Below are 23,390 nucleotides of genomic sequence, written 5' to 3' on the forward strand. Positions count from 1 at the left end.
TTCTACATAGCTTGGATGGAAACTCTAATTACCTTTCGTGCTGCAGCAAAACTACTCTCTCTCTATCTCTCTCTCTCTCTTTCTCTCCCTCTTTCCCCCCCTCTAACTCTCAAACTCTGCACAGGTGGGTGTAGTACCTATACACGTACCCACCTACGTCGCACGCGTGAAGGACTTTGAAATAGAAGCCAGATTCTCTTCAAAGTATATTTATATACGTATGTAGAAGTTGTACATGTATAGACACATGTGTGTACGGTACATACTTAGGTTAGAGGGCTTCCAAAACTCGAGCCTTCGCTCTAGTTGCACACTACAAAGCTCGTACCACCTTGATTATAAATTGCACGTTGAAACACGGTGCAAAGGCAATCGGTTTTAATTAAGGTGTTCTCCTTCCGCCCGCCGTTCCGCTTCTCATCTGCACCGTATTTACTCATAATGTAGCTGTCTATTTTACCTATACCGGATCAGGTGAAGCACAAGTGGTGGTAAACTTGAACTTTCTACGCTGTAACGGTTATACTTTGCCCATTAGGTTCGTACAGATCTCCAGCAATATTTATCAAGAGCTCGATCAATAAAATTCACCTGACGAAGAGTCACCTGACATTAACGTCATGTCGTGTCATGCCCGTTCAAGAAATCGGTTCAGAAATCTGAGTTGTACGAGTACCTTGTTAAACATGCAATAAGCCGCGTACCGGCGCTGCTCTCCACTTAACTGTAAATTCATCGTTCTACGAATCTATTTAATTAGATTACAAGTACCATCCGTCAACTATGTTCAAATTGGTTCTTAGTCACCGATAGTTTCTTATATTCTTGTTAGCGAACAATGGCGCTATCGAGTCTGTCATCTCGAATTTATAGAATTTCAAATTCCGAAAATTACTCGGATCGTTGATTCAATTTACTTGTACCGAATCGAAACAAAAGGGCGAAGTAGTCTGAGAATCGCCTCGTTTTCATTCTACGGTGGAGTGCAGTAATAGAAACCAAAACCGAAAGAAAAAAAAATGAAAGAAATTGAAGAAAAAGGAAAGAGTATTGCGGGGGTAAGGGGGAATAAATTTTCAGCCGGACTTTGGACCGGAGAATTCGGAAATTCTCGGAGTATAGAAGAAGAGTTACGGGGGTTCTTAGTTCGCGACTTACTTCTACAGGGTACATATATATATATATATATATATATGTTATACATATTAAGCAAGTCAATATATACCTATGTACATGTGGACCTCGAAAATGGCGTGTCCTCCCGGGCTCGCGTTTCGCTAGTCGATTCCTCCGCGCTCCGGTTAAAGTAAGCGCGTATTCTAGTCACGTCTAACCAACCCCTACGGTGGCGGCTGAGAAGAAGGCAAAGAAAAAGAAGAAGAAGAAGAAGAAAGATGAAAAGGAAGAAGCGGAAAAAAAAAGTAGACGACGAAGATGATGAAGGAGGCGAGGCGGGTTAAACCGACCATTTGTTACTATTGACCCTGTTTGCAGGTCGGTTGGTTGGATTTCAACCTGAAGTTAAGACTCGACAAACTTTGTTTGACAATCAATAATAAGTCGGACGATCAAACGGGAGACTGCAACAGAACTAAAAGTTTCCAAATAACAAACCCGACCAACTATATCCTCGTCATCCCGTATTGTCGACGACGTGGATACAGTTCAACAGTTACTTACAGCACCTACAATACTCTGTGAATTTCGATTGTTCCATTCTCTTCTTTCGAAATTCTAGTTCGATGCGGATCTTGAAGAAGATACCGAATCTAGTCGGAAATCTTTACGAAATACAAAAAAATACCGAAAACCAGCACACATTTCTATCACAGTATCCAGACACACAGCCAGAGTTTGCAACCCTCGTTCTACATTCGCTTCATTCAAAAACGCGAGAATAAAAAGACCAAGAATAAAGTCTACGTGAGGAAAATTCGCACACATGTTTCGATATCCCTACCGAGGTATGTGTACCGGATGTAGAAAGTCAAATTTTCCAATCCTCGACAGTTTGAAATCCCTGTCTTTTTACCGCACATCCGCAGCAGCTGAGATCTACTCTGGTGCGCTTCGTCGCTCTGTACAAACCAATCTCTCCATCTCTCTTACTCGTGTAAATATTTACGCAAGTAGGAGGACGTCGCCGTAGTAGAACTTGTTGTATATATACGTACGTGTTGATACATACATATACATATATATATATACCTAGGGGATATCGTCGCGAAGCTTCTAGTGGTCTGGTAGACGTCTCGTAACATGGGGATCATCACCTGTATCTACAGGTAATCTCAGTTTGCCTAAAGGTGTCACATAGCGGTTCACCCCTTACATTACAGCTTGCCCTTTCCCCAATCTACCCCAAGCTGAGGAAAAAAAAAATATCAAATAAGATAGAACAAAATGAAATGAGAAGAGAAACAACAAAAATCATGGATGTGAAAAAACTACATATCTACTCTGCCGTCTCCTTCACTTCTGCAGCTTCTTTTCACGTCTTTTCTTTTTCCCTTTTTCGCCTTCTTCCACTCGTCGAGGATATAAAACAAAAAGAGTTGAAACAAAATAAAAAACTAAAAATGAAAATAAATCCGAACGTACGAATCTACTATGGGTAGACATATATGCCCGTACATATCAGTTATTGCTCTCTGGGGAAATAACGGACCGAAAGTCCATAATTTATTTTTATTTATCTGTTTTGGTTTTCGGGCTTTTTTTTTTTGTCATTCGTGGAAGAAAAAGTTACGTTTCTGTCACGATTTATTTTTATTTATTTAGTTAGAAATTCGATTATTTCAGTTGCTCTATACGTTCGTGCAGTTCAAGCTCTCTCTTTTCATTCTATTTTTTTTTTCACCTTCTGAAATTACATTTCACTCGAAGCGAGGTAATTTGAAGTTCTTCGTTCATTCTCTGAACGTTCGTGGGATACGCCCTTATGGCGTTGAATTTCTCGGAAGTCAAAATACGCCCGTTTGATCTCTAGCTTTCGATATTGTTCTATCAATCCATCGATCCAAAACTTGACATTCATTTGCGCGTTATTTCTCTACCAGGTCGAGGAATTCCCTCAGCTTTGTCAAGTACATACCCAGGCGAACTGAATCTACCGCTGTTCTAGCCCTCCCACTTCACATTGTACTCCAGAGAGAAACTGACAGACACTACTGCAGCTCATCAAAACACCGTGACTCTAGGCTACGTTCATCCATGATGTGTTATACGTATAGACGGAAATTCGCTGCGCTTTGTGCTACACGGGGTGCTCCGAATCCAAATGAACTTTGCAAAGAGTGACGAGAAGAATTTCGTATTTTGAGACAGTTTCTAATTCTGCTGGGTCCATAGGAAAAAAAAAAAAAAAAACCCTCGTACTTAGATAATAATTGATTTTCAATTCGATCGTTATACTGTTGTCCCCTTTGTACATTAAATTCTGAAATAATTTTTCAAAATTGATTCGTCATTCGCAGAAGAGTTGTCCAGCAATTGACGAAATAAACTCTATCTCTGCAATATTATTTTACCGTACGGGGAACTCTGATCGAACGCGTGCCGCTTCCGGTTTCAAAATTGCTGTTCATCCGCATCAATCGTGGCCATGGCAAAAAAGCTACGAGGAATAACATGGAAATGAAATGACATGAACCAAAATTAATGAAAAAAAATTGAATTACCTCAGTTCGCATTCCGGGAACACCCTGTATACAATCGAGTTCGGACGTCTATAGATACGGACGCTTAGATTGTGTGTCGTTGGCTGACGGTATTTGTCTGACATACTGCAGCATCCAGCGTTATATATATATATATATATATGTTAGTTATAGGTAGGTAGAAGGGTACGTATATACGTATCTATTTAATTAACAAGAATATATACATAGTAGCGTAGATAGTACTCGCTTCGATACCTATAGAAGGCTGTAGGCTCCCTCAGGATAAGTCAGTATCTGTCTCCCGTTAGTTTCCTAGTCAGGTTTACCGACATGTCGGACATTCCGGGGGCAATGTGCGTGACATCTACTTCCAAATTGGAATATCGTAACGGCTGCATACGCGTACTTCTGTATAATTATTGACGAAAATTATCCACCGACAATTTTCTAGCGAATGAAAAATAAGCTGTTATACTGGAATACAAATATTTCACGAATGTTGAAATAAATATAGTCTTCGATGAATTATCGTAAAATTCTATACGGGTAAATAAGGTATCAAAAAACAATATTCTTACCTATAGAATGGCACCGTGAGTAAAACGATACTTTATGTACATAAAACTATAAAATCACCTTGTTACAAGGTGGAAGCGTTGAAAGTTAACTCCTTATAAAATCCCTATTGCAGAAGCAATAAAAATTGTTACGATATACTTCACCGTTGGCCACTCTAAAGATCTGACAATGAAACGGCGATGCCTTCGGGGAAAAAGAATTCAGGAAATGAAATTTCTACAATGTATATACATATATATATATATATATCTACGTATATACGTACGGAGAGATAGCGAAATTCTTTCCGAATGTAAGAAAATCTCCTCGTACTATATTTAATTAGGGCGATATCTGAGATTCTGTTCCCAATCCCGGTCCGAAGAATCACCCGTTTCCCAATACTTCCATCTTACCTCCGACTTCCATCGAACGCGAATCTTCCACCTTCGGCGGATGAATATTCACTGGATTTCAGAGGTGACGTAACATATATTTACCGCGCGCTATATTATGCATATTGCGTACACGGAATCGCGGGTAAGCGCGAGGGTGACCGGCTCGACATACCCTCTCCTCAAGAGACACATTAGAGTGCGCGATACAAAAGGCGTTGGATGAAAATCGTTCGGTTGGGCATAAAATTTATAGCTCAATCCACACGGAGCGCCGTTTCTCTTATCAAGAGACTCGGGTAGTCCGTAGGAAGTACGCGTTTTATTAAACAGCGCCTACGTATTAACGGTATCGCTGCAGTGTTTCGGGAATTTTATCGTACCGCGCGATGTGGAAAAACCATAAGATCGAAAAGAGATTAAATGAAACATTTACAGAGGAGTGGTTTTTTTTTTCGTCGGATTTAAGTATTTGCTATTTTTTTTTTCGTTTCGCCTTTCCTTCCACTCTCCTTTTTCTATTTCTATTTCACAGCGGCGGTGGCTCCAGCGGCTCGACTCGGACCACGCGGTATAACGCATATCAAATGAAACTGCACATTTGTACGGCACATGCTGTTTGAACTATAAATTTCGAATTTTACAGTAACCGAGCAAACTGCCTTGTAAGTACGAGTTTTTAAAGTTACGCTGTGCACACAGATAAACGTACAAGCTGTTTATTTACATACCATCTACCTAAATACATTTTTAAAAGAGCCTCGCTACACGACCTGTTATAAATTTTTCAGAATCTCCCTTTGGCCCTACGGTGTATAAGGATGAAGTGAAATGGTAAAACTACGAGGAAATACGTATACACCGTATAACACTAAGAGAAGAAATAAAAATTGCGACAAGCTTCGAAATTTACGGAAAATTTCCAATTTCCCTCCAAACTCTTCTTGTACAGGTACCGCAGAACCAGATCGATAAGTGGAAAAAGCTGAGAGAAGAAAAAAAAAAAAAAGTTTTATCCAGAAACTTTACTTTTATTTGAATTTTTATTTAGGTAGAAACTGGAATAACTTAATGGGGTCAGATTCGTTATTTCTGCTTATTTACGACAGTTCCTTTGAGGCTTTATGGACTGCAGTTCCCCAAGTTATCCGAGAAATTCCCCTTCGGAATAACAAAATTACAAGAAAAATAAGAAAAATATAAATGGAAGAATAAATTGAAAAGAAATATATATGTATAACAATAAATCGAATATCTAAATAGATAAATAAGATGAAATAGGTAATTCTCGTATAAATCGTACAGTCACATGCGTATATAGCCAACAATAAGCAGAACGGCATTTGATACGGTCGGAAAGACGCACAAGGATATGGTATTTATTTTTATTTTTTCGTTTGATATTTTTTTTTTTGATTCTCCTTTTTTCCCCGAGATAGGCGTAGTACGGGTACCAAAGCCGGGCAACATTCGTGAGGGTTTATAAAAGGGCCGGAGGCAAAGGGACAAAAAATCCACTTAGGATGGGGCAGTCTATAATCTTTCACTTTCACAAGAACAGCTGAACCATTTATACGCCTATATGTATGTGACCTGTACGTATGTATATAATTAAATGAGAATAGAAGTGGTAGTGGGGACGCCATTTTATTTTTTTAGAAAAGAAAATTGACCTATCAAGAAATCTCTGAAATAGTCCGAAACAGATGAATTGTAAAGAAACCGAAAGAAACATGAATAAAAAAAATGAAAACATGTAAAATTCTTCATTTCTTCAATCAATGGAACGTTGAGAGGACATCGACGGAATGAAAAAAATATCTATACTCTTTTTACGTCCCCCAGATTCGGTACGGTTTTGCGATATCCCTATTAATAATTGGGAATATCACTGAATGATTTTGATCCGGCTACGAAATTGCGGGATTTCTTTTCACCGTAGAGCTAAATCAACCTCCTGATTAATAGCTTATGATTATCCCATGTAACTGGTACATACCTATATATACATATACGTGTGCTTATGTATAGTTATCAATAGGGTATAGAGATGATATGATAATCCCTAAATAACGTTCAATCGCGGCGATATTCGCGCAAATAATCCGTTCGATTAAGGATATCAATTTTTTGTGGTAGAATTTATGAATCTTGTAAAAAATATATAAAGCATCGAGGTATGTATTATATATTGTATTTATGTGTACGTATATTCTTATTTCCCGGAATCTTTCAGATATCGAGCATAAATTCACCCTTTACGTGTGGCGGGTGGTGGAGATTCAAGATCTTAACTTCCAAATAATATTCTTTAATGATGATCAAACACAATTATATATAAGTTAGGGGGTAAGAATCAGCTCGTTCAACCCCCACGAGCGAATAAATATTGCAATCATTAAATTTCTTATGGCACAGTTTCAATTTCACTACAACCAACCAATCCCACCCACCCCCTTACCTACATCCGACGTTTTATAATTGAGTCTTCTAACGAAAGGGAGCAACCGAATTCAAGGTCGACATGGAACCAAAAGTTACGAAAGAAACCGCGATACTAATGACAACGATAATAGTGAGAGACGAATTCGAATGAATAAATATGAAATCCAAAAGATACTCGCCGGACGAAATGCAAAATTCTTGTGATCGCCCTCGATGAAGGCTGCTTATAATTTACGTTTTCCTCATTATTATTGTGATTATTATTTTCTGCTTTGATCTGCAGAGCGTACGGTGAAAGTCAAAGGAAATTTTCGAGCCGAATGCCGAATCAAACCCAATTCACCCGAATTACCCGCAATTTATTTCTCACGTTTATATCATTATCGTTGTTCTTAATGATAAACTGCGTTACATATTATCTCATTGAAAAATGTACCTTCGAAACTATTTCATTAAATTTTTTTGCAATCGTCCGGATCGGTGATCACAACGATTCTTCTCGTAGAAATCCGACGTATATAACGGTTGGAGAGAGGAAAAAAAAGAAAAAAGAAAAAAATCTTGAACGTGCAGTAGTGAAGCGCAATAATCTTTTGTATAAAACAGTCAATAAAAGTGACGTAAGGATAAATGAAAATATATAAAACCGAACTATTGTGTTCGTTTTCTGAATTGCTGCTGGCTATAACGGGTGGATATATACGTAGGTATATGGTATAACAAATAATGCGGAGGTCTTTATTAAACGTTCGCGTCAGCATTTATTTTATTTCACTTATTTTCTTCTCTTCTCTTCTTCATCTTTTTCTTGCTCTCTATCTCTTATTTAGTTTGCTATAAAATACGTGCGATATACCAGCACGGGTTGTTCCCTTTCGAACAAAGGGTTCAATTATCTTGAAAATAATTTGTCGCGCGTCGAAATTCCTCCACGTCAAATTTTTGAGGTCCCGATTAGGGAGGTCCGTTCAAATTCGAACGACGTTTTTCTCCCTTTCGAGCAATGGTGTGATATACTCGTAACCATAAATTCAGAACAAATCGTTTTCCACATGATCGAACTCTTCATTTATAGAATGTGATACGTATCATGTGACTATCGTCTTTTCACGTAAACGTATTTGTCCCTCGTTCCAAAAATCTTTGCGAGATTTTTATGGGTAACGCAATTCCATGCTCAGCACCTGCAGCGATCATTTTATCGATAGGTGTACGTGTAACGTATTAGTCGTATCGTATAGGGTCGATTTCCGCTGTAATTTGTTACATATATATACACGCAGGAAGGGGTGGGGAGGGGAGGGGGTGGATCGTTTAGTATGGGATGTTAGTTACGGGTTTTACAATTCACTGCAAACTTCAGGGGGGTATAGTATTACGTTCGTGGTTATGATGAAGCGTATGATATAATACACCTGATGCGCGTTTGCTTCCCCCGGGAGTAACTAAAGCGTATATATACGTTGCTTTATGGACATGAAATACCTAATCCCGTAGGCATGCACCACATGCAAATTACCAAACACCGAAACACCTGCTCACCCCACGTTCATATTGTGCCTAATAGACCCGGTCTGAAAAAAAAAAATACCTTTTTTTTTTCTAAATTCATTTGTTCTGTCACAAAAATACACTCGAAACACCGACAGCGAAACAGTCAGCTGATTCGTCTTACGTCCCTTTTATCCTAATTGTACTTTCTTGAAATTATGACAAAATATATCTGTAACATTGGTGTAATTTTATCCGCGGGAACAGTTTTTTAGCTCGTTCAATTACTCAACCGACAACAGACCATCGTCTCAAATACGATCACGTGATGTAAAAGATGGAAGGTTTGATTAAAGTATCCGGTTCGTTTTCGAGGAACAGAATTTTCGTTATGTCCATTATTCTAGATATAAAAATCGTCCTTATTATTAGCCTGAAAAATAAGAAAACAAATCTTTACACCCTTCCAATTGCAAATGATAGTGATATTCCTGATAATCTTGTCCTGTGGGATGTGTCCGTTGATTACCGGCTGGCTGTGTTGCGGTCCTTGAGGAATCGGATCTGAGGTTTGAATCTGGTAGCTATACGTATCCTTATCTTAATTTTTTTTTTCCTTCTTTTATTACATTACCGAATTTTTTTTCTCCTCTTTTCTTCCTGCAGGAAATAAGACGGCGGTGTTTTGTCCGTAGATCTCATCCACCTGTAATTCCCGTAGGATATCGCGAGCAACCCCTTTATTAGAACTGGAATTGTTTCTCGAGGTTTTTTTTTTCTTCCCTTTCAAATGTCCTACGGTTTTTGTTCTAACGTTATATCTCGAACCGCCACTAGCTCTTCTTTCCTTTTGACGCCATAAGGAATTTTTCGTGTGTAATCCTTGCCATTTATTCTATCCCGAAAAACCTTCGTCATCTTTCTTTTTGTTTCTCTTCTCTCTGCGGCAGCCTTCCTTCTGATCTTATATACTAATAAAATTCCTGTGGATGATCCCGATTCATCTAATAATTCAGACTGGACCGAATTCTCCAACTGATATTTCTATAACCCGTTTTCTTTTATACGATCTGCACCGAGTCATTCTCTTCAATTTCTCTTATTCTCCGATATTCTCTGGAGATTTTTTTCAAATATTCTTACTTTCTCATGCCTTCCGCTTTTCCAAGTCTGCGGGATGAACGATTGGTTTCTTTCCACTGATCCTCCTACGTTTATTTATCGTTCTAGCTTCTTTTTTTTTTACTTCGAGAGATCCTGTCTTCGAGATTTGGCGATTCCCGAGGGACTCAACCTCCTCCTTTTGATCCATCCGCGGTATCGGTATAATTCTTTGCCCGCGCCAAACCGTCGCTCGATTCCTCAAAATCTTTGACATCTTTACAGGTACTTCGATTGGCGAAAAGATTATCTTCCATTTTTTCAGTCTGTATTTCAGGACTGTGAAAATGTGGAAATGTGGCTTCAATTGCGAGCGATAGTGATCGAAACACGTTATAGATACACCGTGATTCAATAGGATCGTTATATACTGAAACTATCATTCCGCCACTGACCATTCCCAATTCAACGAAACAGAAATTCTGCGCACGTACAACGGAATAGCTAGAATTTGCAATCTCCACAAATTGTTAACGTGATCATATCATCCGCTGATCAAAATTGCTGACATTCCAATTAATTTCGATACTGATCAAAAAAAAAAAGGAAAAATTTGCGGAGTGAAGTGAAAAATGAAAAAAAAAACAAAAAAAAACGAATGGTTATAATTGAGGACCTATAATACGGAAAAAAGGAACTCTCCACAAATATCATCCTATTAAAAATTTCTTTTGAAGAATTTTCGGGAAATGAGTATGAAGAATATAAAGGCTATTTGAAAGAGAAAGAAATTTCTCAGATCCTCAATTCTCGTAGCTTTTTCCTCCGCCCAGTTTTAAATTCTCACAATACCTATACGTGCCAAGAATAAGAGAATAAAAAATGAAACGGGGGTTGGGAAGTAGGGGGTGGAAATATAACGGTCGGATATTTTGCATAACCGACAACTGCCGCTTTGAACTTGTGACATAAACAAATTAGAGGGTATTCAAACCAGTGTATAAGTTTCAACCCCGATCCCGTAAAGAGTTCTGGAGGATCTGGTCGGGAACCCTCATCTTTCCCGGATAGAATAATTGGGCTTGATTAAAGGCTCTGTTCATACACCCTATTGCACCGCTTTTGAGATTCGATAATACTTTGACTCTGTACTATGGTCGGTACAATCGATTAAAAAAGATACGATGATCAACGGCCGTTCTCCAATTATAGTAGAGTTGAGTATCAGTTTAGGAGGACCCGAGAAATCTTCGGAAATACCTCTTACTTGTGAAGTTTATGAAGGGGCAGAGGGGGGGGGGGGGGGAACTAACCATAGAAGCTCGAGGGGTTGGAACGTCGGTACTCCTAACCGACAGCGAGACAAGAAAAAAGGCATATGTGTACTTATATTCGAAATACATATATATGAGACGGTGAAAGCGAAATAATTATTTTTATTTTACTTTATCGTAATTCGTTATCTCTGATTATATTTAATTTCATCAGAATTCATCCAATTTCATTTAAATTTATTTTACTTTGTTTCAATTTAAGTTCACCCCTTGCCGAAAGGATCGTTAACCATAGCCTCTCTCCGAAAGCAATAAAGGAATAATGACAAGTCTTTCGTTTATTTGAATTTTATTTCAATTCATTTTTATAGAAAAGATATCGGACGATGAGTTGAAAATCGTTGTGCAAAATATTTCATTTGTGACGTTTAAAATGGACTACCCCGTAGACGTGACACGTAGTTACCTGTGTGCTCCTAATGGCACTAATGGTTCCTAATGTATCTACCCTGACTTGATTAGACGTAGGTTAATTATATAGATACGTAAATACATAGCGTGGAAATGTGGAAATCGAATTCGGAATCGATGCACGAGATATTTCAGGGGTGAATAAAAATGAGGAATGAATGACGTGAATATAACAATAAAACCCATACGTACGTTTTACGCGGTACGTACGTGCGGTGTGTATTACATTTACCTACTACAATAATCCGGCGTTTGACAGATGTTCAAAGAATTAATTGGGACGCGAATATATAAGTGGAGATCTTGTTAGCGGCCGGGAGGCCATTATTATTCCGGGTGGAAAGAATAATTTCAACCTCAGAAATAAAAACCAAAAATGAAAAATACATCGTACGCAGTTGCTGATTATTAACTTTGTTAAATTCACTCTACCTGCACGCATTTCCTCGCGAGCTTACGGAGTAAATTCTTCACTCTTTGAAAACCCGAACTCATTAACTCTTCAGGTTTCCTAATCCCGTTCACATTTAAGGGATGTTACGACCCTGCACCGATACCGAAGTATAGCCGACCTCAATTATCGCGAATGCCGCGGAGTTACATGTACATGTTAATCGATGCGAGGTGTTCGGGGATTCGATTGCACGCGGTAAAATGTAGAAAGTAGTTGAACCGGAACAAATAATACATGTGCATACGTGTTGCAGTAACACGCGGGGACATGACCGACGTGCGGGCGTATTCGATCATCGCCGTGATTTCGAATTTCCGCGGAGCAAATCAGCAAATCCCACAAAGTGATTGGAAACACGGCTAGAAATTATATCGGTGCCCCGAACGTAATCATCATCTCTCTATAGACTGGAATTTTACATAATCATTCATGGGCATATATTTATTTATGTAAGCACGTATGTATGCGAATATATAAATGTACAATATGACTACAGAAAGGCCAGTGATTACGTACACGGTATTTCTAGCCGATGAATATTAGAATGCACATCATCGTCCCGTAATAGCACTAGCCGAGCACAGTTATCGGGTCCAAATCGCGTTGCAGCTAGTCTCAGCCACTAAATATGTTGCGTGGCGGTGGATACGTGCAACATAGATTATGTGGCGTATTCAGATGTTCGAACCAGTCGCGATTCCGCTTTTTTTCTCCATGTCCGTGTGTACCAGGGACCCAGATCCTGCAAAATTCAGACGCGTCGTATCGCTCGTTTTTGTTCGAAGAGCGGATCGCTACGACTCGACGTATTTTTATTATCGTGTAATCTCGATATGCAGAAAATATCAGAGATAATAATTGTCATGCGACAATATGACGTACTCGTTCAACTTCGCTCCCGAGTTTCCGAGCTTTTTATCTCAAATTTCCATCATATTTTGTAATCTCTTCGCTACTCTGCAGATGAATATTTCAGAAATGTACTAACGGAAGTACGCGCGATCTCGAGTTTAATTTCCGTCGATAATTCTTTCGATCAGTTGCTCTTGAAATATTGGATACGTAAAATATTGGAGAAGAAGAAATATTTAGAAATAAAGAATGTGATTATCCTTTCAAAAAAATAGCGTTTAACAAAATTCAATAGCTTTCAATAATAACAAAAACTTGAATCCAAATTTACATTCTTCGGTATTTCCTCGTTTTGGCAGCGACTTCTTGAAAATCCTTTTTTTGCGCTCAAATATCTTGGCAACAAATGTAAAATTTTCTATCTCCCATATCGCGCATCAAATTTTTCCCAATTCTTTCAGCTGGTCGGTGCATTTTTCTTTTTCCTTTTGCCCTATCCTGTAGAACGTATTCACGTTTCATAAGTGGTGCTACGAAAATCGATGGAAAAGTCCGGTATGAGCTGGTTCACTCTGAAGTGAGTTGAAATTAATTAACCAAATTGGTAAAACTGCACGGACCTCGTTCATGCATAGTACGTATACAAGTGATGAAATGGTAGAGCCTATAACCTACCGAAATTACAAAAATGAAATAATAAATATGAAGCGCTGCGTGGAGAAAAAAATTCAAACGAATGATTCGTTGTGAGCATAAAACTAGAATGAAGGCAACAAAAAAAGGATGCTAATACCAGTGACATTAATTATCATATTTAAACTTTTTCCCCCCATTGTTCATTTTCTACAATTGTGAAATGTACGTGTACATCAGTCATATAGCTACATAGACGTGCACAATGGATTATTAAATGTCGCTACTGCAGCTTCGGTATAACTTGCAGTAGGCCATTTTTTTTTTTTCTTTTACCAATATTCGATTCTAACAGCCACTATTACGAGGAAATAGGAAAAATATATACATGTATAGTCACATGTTTTTATGTAATATGGTATCTATTTGTCTCGTACATGCAATATTACATGTGTATACGTATGTACGCGTATGGTACAACGTGTGCGTATAGATGCATTCAATAAGTATATCGTCGTGGGTGAACGTCACATCACGTGAGTATATAAATTCCTGAACGATGTTGTTGAATGGTTATTGTTGTCATTATTGTCATTGATACGGGATAACGTGTACATTGAGCAGGTATTTTTGTACCTTTATACTCGATATAAAGTACAGGGTACATCTCTCGTGTACTAGAGGGTATAAAGTCCCATGAGATTCCGTGAGTTTATGTTGGATATTGCAAAAAAGATACAACATATTCGCCATTCTTTAAGATATACTCAACTTAATTTTGTTCGTTTCAAGCATCCTCTCGCTGATTCTCTCTCTCTCTCTCTCTCTTTATCCTTCCCTCTCCACATTTCTACGTACCTCTGGTAACATTATAACTGAAGAAGAAGGAGCAATTTCCGAACCTGCTTCTATCACGCCCCACACAGGAGCGCAAAGGCAATAAGTTTCCTTTATGGGGGATGTTCTTTGTGATTGAAAAAGAAGCAAAATTAGAGGAAGAAAAAGGAGAACAAGAAAAGTGAAGAGGAAAAACCCGTGTAAGGTACCGCGCGATGCCTTCTCTAGTGCAAAAAGCCAGCCAGGAATTACCTCTTAGAACGATAGAAAAATCAACTTCCGGAAGGAGATAGGTGGGTATGTCTCCGGCACGTTATTACGTGTACAATAGGAAGGTAGCCAGACTGATACCGGCTGCCACTGTATCGGCATCAATTTTTTGAGTACAAATGAAATTGAAAAAAATTTCGTTTCACTAGTAAGAGTAGAGTATCAGCGATGATAATAATGTCCCGACAGAACGCGCACTTCAGGATGTTCATTTCTATAAGAAAATCCTGACTCTGATTTTTGGTAAAATATGAAGGAACATTTATGATTGCCCGGATATATGTGCGAAAGAAAATCCGACGAGGAACAACTGGAAATTATACAATTTAGTTTAGTCAACATCGAAAGTCTCTTCGGAGGGGTGTATAGGCATGTATGTACAGGGTTAGGTCCTCAAAACTTTTAACTCTAAATTAAGGGCAAATTAGGGAATTTCCGGGCACCCGAAAGCTTTCACCATCCACACTGTAACGTACGTATATACATATATCTCTACGTATTAAATGGCTCGGATTATGTGTCGCTTGAGACTCGAAATTGAAGTACAGATTTATGCGTTTCGAATAATCGAAGTATAATCTAATCGCTATTTATGCGATATGGAGATTAAATTCGAATACAAGCGTGCGGTGGATCGTAAAAGTCAATGAGAGTTAAAAAGTCGAAAGTGTTACCGAACATGTCATGCACCGACACATGTACATATTTTACACGTGAATTTTCTGACCGCTGAAGAAAAAGAGAAACGACGAGGATATGGTGTGCAGGCGTGTGCTGCAACTGTCAGATAAATTCCTCGCGGTAATAAATAACAGGTCAAAACATTCCGCAAAGTCTTGCGCCGCTCCGAGCACACGGTCTATCGGACAAACTTTTTCGAATTTATAACCTCGATACTAAAGCCCAAAATCTGCATATCTACGCGCATTAAATTCAAGAGTTGAAAGACGGGGTATCCTCCATGTGTACATACAATAACACGTACATTATACTTACAACGGTCGTACGCTCTCGCGGGTAGCGCAAGAAATACGCCATTTTCTCATTCCCTTACTCGAACAATGAAACCAAACTCGAGTCTTTTGTGATTTTTATTTCCAAAAACGAGTCCAGATCATTTTTATCATTCTCCTCCATTCTCTCATCTCATCTCCATTGTTGACGTTAATCGGCGTTTCTTATCACATGTGTACCCAAATTTTCGAGCGGTACGAGCCGTAAACGACCAACAGCAAACACGCTATCGCGCTAGCAATTTTCACTTCTTTTGTAGCGCCTAATGATCCGGGATTTTTCGAATGGACGGATAATCCGTCGTCACACGCAGTCATCGAGAGACCGAGCATTGATGTTTTTCGCTGTACGTATAAATTGGACATCGCTAATTGCAAATATTGAATTTCCAAATAATAAAAATTCTTTTTTCCGATTACACAGCATAGTCGATAAACATTATATCAACTGGAATATGCGTATGCGGCAAAGGCCAGTTATTATTCGGACGATCGAAATTGAATAATGACCTCATATTTCGTTCATCCGACAAAATCTGATGTCTGCAATTGTTTGCGACATCCAATATCGAAATTATAATGAGACATGTATTTGCATCGAGCAAACAATTCGTACGTATTACTTTCGTTTCAGCATGAACATCAACGCCGTCATCGTCATTGTCGCGGCATGGCTATACGATGGCGGAATATTACCATATACACACTCATGCATATATGTATGTACCTGTGCACCTGTATTATACATATAATATGGCTGTCACCTGTATTCAATATTTGCCAGCTGCAGGCATTGAGATACGAACTATACTATGTTTGGTACCTGGCATGCGATATATACGTACAGAGTTATACTATGAACGAAGCATAGTTCAAAGGAAACCAGCGCATCACGGGAATTCGAAATTAGTTGACATGTGCGCACAAGTATTACGCATACCTTGCAGTTCCCCTGTCATCTGAGTATGGAATTCCGAATTTTTTCCGCTACCGTATTTTGCGGCGAACCCTGAATCAAATTTTGGAAACGTGCACTGGTCGAGTGGACGAGGATCGGCTCACGTTTGACGCTCGATTATTACCTGAAACGAATGAACGTGAGCAAGAGAAAAAGTGAGAATTCAAATCACACGTACGGGAAAAAAGACAAATCAATATTTTGCTGATTCCGTTAACGACGGCTAACATTCAATTAACTTGATTATTCTAGAGCAGTCCAACAATCAATTCAAGTTAATGGAATATCTCGTCCAACTTGTACTGCAGTGTTCGTCAAGGCGTGAGGGTGTCAATTGGTACTTACCCAGTTTCTTTTACACTCGTCTTTGGTACGGAGTTCTGCGTCGAAACGAAGACCGCCGCGGGACCACGTGTTATTAAATGCTCGTATAACGTTCTGGCATATTCTAGTGTAACTTCCGACAATCTATATGACTCTTTTTTCGGCCCACCGTAATTTCTTGCATCTTAAAATTTTTCAAATCATGCGTCACGTTACGTTTTACAAAAAATACTTATGGTCAAAGATTTCAACAATTTTTCTACCGGCTCTTAATATTTCCGTGAAAAAGGGAAAAAGAAAGGAAAGTGTACAACAGAAGGAGTATTCCCTGCTTCGTTGGCTCGGCAAACTTTTCCTTTTATTCATCGCGATGAATTCCAAAGTTGTTCATTTTCCTAAACCTACATCGGATATTGAATTAATATTAATTTATACTTACGATCACTGCTTCTCGTACAGGAAGTATAATTTATACATTAAGCCTTTTCATTATACCTGTTTAGCCAATTTGCCCCTACAAATAACAAACAATGAAGTAGGTAAATCTGACGGGTTAATATGACGAAAAAGTAAAATATTCTCAGTTGTTTTTTGAAGAAATGAGTGCAATATAGACGCTCTTGGGCATTATTGTATGAACTCGGTACACACGTGCCCTTCACGTTCAGGTTCCTTGTGTTTCGTGTACTTGCCACTTGAACAAACGCGGCCTATACAAAGGGATATATCAAAAAAATGTGAAATTTTTATAGTGCTTTTTGAAATTCTGTGTGTATCAAGTGTACTTTGAATTTTTTTGACAAAAATTTTTGAGAGCTTGTTAAAAAATCACACTTTTTGTACCAAAAAAAAAAAAAAAAAAAAAGTTCACCTTCGCTACGCTTTATGAGCATCACCCTGCAGCGTTGGGGGATCGGCATTTCTGCTGAAATATTTCGTTCTTCCTATATTACGAATCAATCTCTCTTATATACCCCTCATAATTCACCCTATCGTACACATAACTCTGCCCCATTTTTTCTTGACCCTTTATTTTTTCATCCGCCTCTAACTTTCTTCGAATTTATTATTAGTTATTTATTTATTCATTTTAATTTCGAAGATTCAGAATAATTCGAGCGAACGTATTCACGGATGTATATAACTTATGCGAATAATTTAATAACGACGGAGTAAAGATTGAACCATGTTATATGATGAGGAGTATATTCAGGAATGAAAGATTAGCATAATTTGTCTACCCTGTTGAATAGCGAAAAATGAAAAACAAATGAAGAAAAAAAGAAACAAATTGAAGCATAAAAAAAAAAAGTACGGACGAAAAATCAACGTGGATTGAGCTGCTGACTCGGCAATTAATTATACTCGATCCTAAAAACCCTTCAGGATATTCTCATCCTCCTTCTCCATCTATCTCACCGCACGACTATAATTGAAGCAATCTACATGTATATCGTATCTACCAGCGAGGAGAAACAATTATTCGCACTCCTCATTTGCCATAATTAGTTGCCGTGTAAAGGAAACGAGTAAGACCGGAATAAAAATCCTTAAATTCTCCGCACTGTGGGCTATATTCGAATATTTTCAAAAAATTTTGTCACCTTTCTCCACCTCTCTCCACTAGGCCATATCCGGTGCGGAAGTTCGTTGGCAGGTAATTATGTAAACGATTGCCACATTAATCCTTTCGCTCCGTGTAGCGGTGGACGCCTGATGCGTAATTGATTGATTATGATTGATTGACAATCATAGTCGAAATGTTCGGATAATATGCATATTTTCGCCGTATATAAATAAATGTAACTCTAATTTTTATCGCCCGTACGAATTTCCCGTCGGTGGCAAAAATAAAAATGAAAAATACTTGAAGAAACAAAAATTCATTTTTAATTGGAGATTGATGTTTTTTTTTTTTTTTTCTTTTTCTGCTCCTTGGGAACAAAAAATCAACGACCGTGTAGGGTAGTTGCGCGTTAATTTGCGGTTTTCGCTCATAACGTGCATGAAAATAGATTCCTATTTCCCGGCGCGCTATACTGCTCCGAGAAAAATACGTAACGGTGGGTAAAATATTTTTGTTCAGTTTTTATTATTATCTTTACACACGTCGCGCTCTGGTACGTAAAAGAGAGATCAGACAATATAAAGTTCGTGCAGGTTGGTGAAATGCTGGATACGTGATAATGTAGGTGCTGTCATATGACACGTACATAGAAGGGAAAAAATGCGCAAGGTTCTGAATTAAAACGTGAGTTGAATCGAGCCTTCCCCCGAACCTGCCCTCTCATCCCTTCGCCTATACTTTCTGTTTTTAGTCTATTCCTTCTTCTCTCACCTCATTTTTTCGGTCCCGTCTGCGGTCCTCTACATGTCTTCGATATATATTTTTTTTCATCTACAGAATATAGGAGTATCGAATTCAACATATTCCGAAGAATCGTGATTGTCTTCTGATTCAGAGAAGAGAAATGCGGAATTAACTTTTGAACATCGTACGCTTGATGAAAAAATAAAAACGAATAATTGAAAGAAAAAAAAAAAAAAAACCAATCAAGCGTGCTTTCGATGTTCAACGTACCGTGAAAAAGAGAAAGAAATTATTTCATCGCAATCTGAGACCTCGGGGTCAGACCCTCGGGAGTATCATCAATGCGATGTGGAATGCCCCACGTATACGTCGCATTTGATATAATTAATTTAGGTGTATATAAGGATAGGAATTTATTCGGGTGAAATGGAACCCCTTTTCTCTCGATCCCTTTTCATCGTTTTGCCGTGCGAATTCGCGCGGTTTTGCACCCAAATTTCTCCCCCCCCCCCCGACATTTCAAAGACCGCGGTACCCGCATCAGAATTTCAGAGTCTCGTATATCGCTCGTTTGAGACCACCATATTACGATCAGCGTTAAGCGGGCCAAAATTTTTCAGGGTTGGCATTCTTTTTTGACTTTGACAAGAATTTTACGATATATCGTTTGAGAGGTCAAGTAAAACGGTACGGAGCTTTCAAATTTCGATAAGCCTGTGCTTTGTTTTGAAAATTGAGAATTTCGGGATCCATTTTTTTTTCAATAATCCAACCGTCCCTCTACAGAACGAGGGAACCAAAATTGCTGGATCGAATTCTGATCTGAAATTTTTATAGCACCTGTTTTATTCCCTCACTCCGAATGCGGTTTGAGGTTGAAATGTCCTTTTTATTTCCAGATCATTTGTTACAAGAAAATTTGTTCTTGTCTCTGTAAATGATTAGGTAAATAGTATCGCATTTCCCTACGTGGGAAAAAGAGAGAGCGGAAGAAAGGAAAGAAGGGAGTTCGCTGTGAAATGAGGCAGAGTATTCACGTGTATCGTCCGTTTTTTTCTTACTGTTTATGAAAAATATCATCGATCATCGGTCGCATAATAATTGGATACAACATCGTGTGTAACTACATGTATATAATGTATAAGGGTAGTTCAATTACCCAGAACAGCGGCTACACTCTTCGCCAACGGTGTTATAGTCTGGATTATACGAGCTTTCTGTCTTCCGGGACAGATGAAGATTAATCATCCGGTTATAGAGGTCATAATCGGAAATCCCCTCGTATCGTATTAATATTGGTATACATACATATATACGTATGTCAATATATATCAGTCAGTAAGTCAGAGTACATACTCGAGTCAATCAATAAAACTATATATTCAATTCAAATCATGCGATAATTGATGATAAATATTTATTCTTACCCTCTCAATACATGTCGCCCATTGATAAATTAAGCTACCCCCTTCGAAGCTTGTACGAACTTGATAAATTTCTCCGATGTTGGATGTGCGAACTTTCAATTTCTTCTCTATAATTTCTCTTCTTCAACTATATTTCTTATTATTGATACATATTTTATATCATTAATTTTTTTTTTTTTTTTTTTCCAATAGACGTCACAACACCAGATCACTTTTTCGCACAGAATTAAAATTTTGCGAAACTAATTGAATTCGATACATACTTAATTGATAAATTGAAAATAAATTAATAAAAAATTCCCATGACAAAAGTGATTAGCATGAATTTGCTATGTTAATTAATCTACCAAATAAATAATTACACATCGATGTAACGTGCGGTAATTGGAGAGGAATTTTTTTTTTTCGTCTTTTTCTTTCTTTTGTAAAATCTACGCGATTCGTTCATATTATAATAAAATAATTCACTACGTGTACATTATCATCGTTAATCATGGTCACTGATTTCAAATTTTTTTCAACGCTCCCGCGCACTCGCAACGTGAATAATTTGAAAATGGAAAACATTTCGTTATTTTGTTACATTGCTTTTACCCGTCGATTGTTGCGATGCAAATCATAGTACGTGAACAAAATAACAGTGTTAATAAAACGCGAAAAGAAACGAATAATAAAAACCACGAAGTGTTCGACGACAGTTAAAACGATGATATGCGGATGGACATTTGTAATTTATCTTATTGACCTAAAAAGACGAAGGATCCACAATTCAAATTGACTTATACGAACACCGTGTATAACATTAAGTCGCGTGTCAACCTCCCGCAATGTCCGCAGAGATACTACAGCCATCGCTGAACTACCCCCGTTTTCAACCCTCTGCTCGCCCGGGTGTTTGTCCCTCTCTCTCTCTAAAATTCTCGTTTTCTCTCTCTTTCTCTCGTCCTCTTTTCCTATCCCTTCCATTCCTCCTCCCGCCTCGTTCACCCATTTCTACCTCGGCTCAAGCAGCCTCTGAGTTACAACGAGGCACCGGTGCAGGTTCACCGTGTAATAGAAAGCTCCCAAATGTTATCATTTCGAAAAGAAACATCGGGAGCAGAAGTGTGGAACGTATATACGCGAGCGGAGCATACCCGAGCAAAATCACCTAGTCCATCGCCCGGAAGTTTGTAGATAAGCAATTACCCATAATATTCCACGCTCCCCGAATCGTCCGACAATTTTTTTTTCCACCATCCCTGTCGTTTGAACGAATCGTAAGGGATGAGATTTTTGACGTTTGATCCCGAGAAATTTCGCGAATTTTACCGTACCAGGTGCCGTTTTTCATGTAGATACGTATACGCGTATACTTGTGCGATGATTATAATATTTTACGTGTCCCGGACATGAATTTATTCATTCATTTTTTTCCGCTGCAACGGTTCTTCCTCCTAACTCTGCATTTAGTTTCAATTTTTTTTTTTCCTTTTTTTTTTTTTTCATTTCTTCATCTCCTCTGCTTATTTTTATTTACCCTGGCCGCGAGTTGAGAAAATAAAGAGAGAGACAGACGGAGAGATAGAGTTTTATATAGCTGTGTATGTATAGATATACATGTATACGTAAGCCGGTGGTAGTAAATGAGAGTCGACCTCATAAAAACATTTAGTTGGTTCATTTTTCATTCCCCTGCAGTATATATACTATACATAGGTATACTCCAACCCTTTTAACTAGCAGTACAAATTAGCCTACGGCTATTAGATATAATAACTAATTAAGTGTAACACGAACTATAATTATACGTTCTAACTTTATGCACACATAGACGTATATTATTAATGAAAAATCTTCAATCCGGAATTCAGCGACTCGGAGAAAGTGGAATAAAAAAAAATAATTAAACGTAGTTTTAGCGTTGATGAAAGGTGCTCACAATTGGAGTGCACTTAATTCAAATTCAGTTTTGAGAGTAAGCGTGCAGAAAAACTGTCAAAAGTAAGAAAACAGAAAATAAACGTCCGAAAAGATCTCATCCGTGTATATATAATCGTTGAGACCGTCTCGAAGCTTCCTGCTGCTCTCTTAACCCTCCCCACCCCTCTCCCCTTTTCAGAGTGAAATTAAGTCTGGATCAAAATCAAATCTCTCTCCATATAATGTACAATTTTGTTCGTCTGGAAAACTCATCCCTCCTCTTCAGCGTCAACTCTTACGTAACGTAGAATGTGAAATGAGGATCTGAAATGGAATGAAAAAAAAAAAATTGTATTCCGCAATTCAGGATTAAAAGGTTATTCATTACTTCCTGATTGAAATATGGGCGATACAGGCGTCGCCGAGGATCGGAATGGTGGATGAGTACCTACATTATTTTTACCACTCGCAATTTTTTGGCTTTCTATTTACGGCGGATGACGAGAATCGCGAAGAATCAAACGGTTGTTGGGCTGTCCTTCAGATTTTTTAAATTTACATCGCTAAATCGTGATTGTTTTTTCGGAATTTAAAAGATACGAATCTGGTGCTATATACCTGACACGTGGATAGCGTACGGTGGAAAAAAAAAAAAAAAAATTTTAAAGTACATCAGCAGCAACAGTAGCAGCTGTTATACTTAACGGTGTTATCCTTCCTGACAGACATTTGCTCGGAAATCAATTGGATTCATTGAAACCATCAGTTAGCGTCGGAATCGATGCAATCAATCTTCGTTAATCTACTTTCCGGTTAGCAGAGCTCACTCCACGAGGGTATATACATACGTACATGTTTGTGTATGTATATGTGCACGTATATACACATTATACATACCTAGTTACCGCCCACTACATACCGTTGATAACATACCTATACGTATGTGTTTAATACACCCGCATTGCCGTATGTATACAGACTTCGATAATCTCCGTCAAGCCATTCGCACGTA

General features: G+C 38.3%; 1 protein-coding gene across 1 annotated transcript in view; it reads right to left on the reverse strand.

The window, feature by feature from the left end:
- The window catches only part of LOC105689413 (octopamine receptor beta-2R), a 90,197-nt gene extending 68,901 nt beyond the window's left edge, over positions 1–21,296 (reverse strand). The window contains exon 1 of the mRNA XM_012406405.3: positions 20,477–21,296. The gene's annotated coding sequence lies outside the window, so the exon portion shown is untranslated. The remainder of the gene's footprint in view (positions 1–20,476) is intronic.
- Between the last annotated feature and the right edge of the window lie 2,094 nt (positions 21,297–23,390).

The sequence above is a fragment of the Athalia rosae genome, chromosome 2, assembly GCF_917208135.1.
Source record: "Athalia rosae chromosome 2, iyAthRosa1.1, whole genome shotgun sequence".
NCBI lineage: Eukaryota > Metazoa > Arthropoda > Insecta > Hymenoptera > Athaliidae > Athalia > Athalia rosae.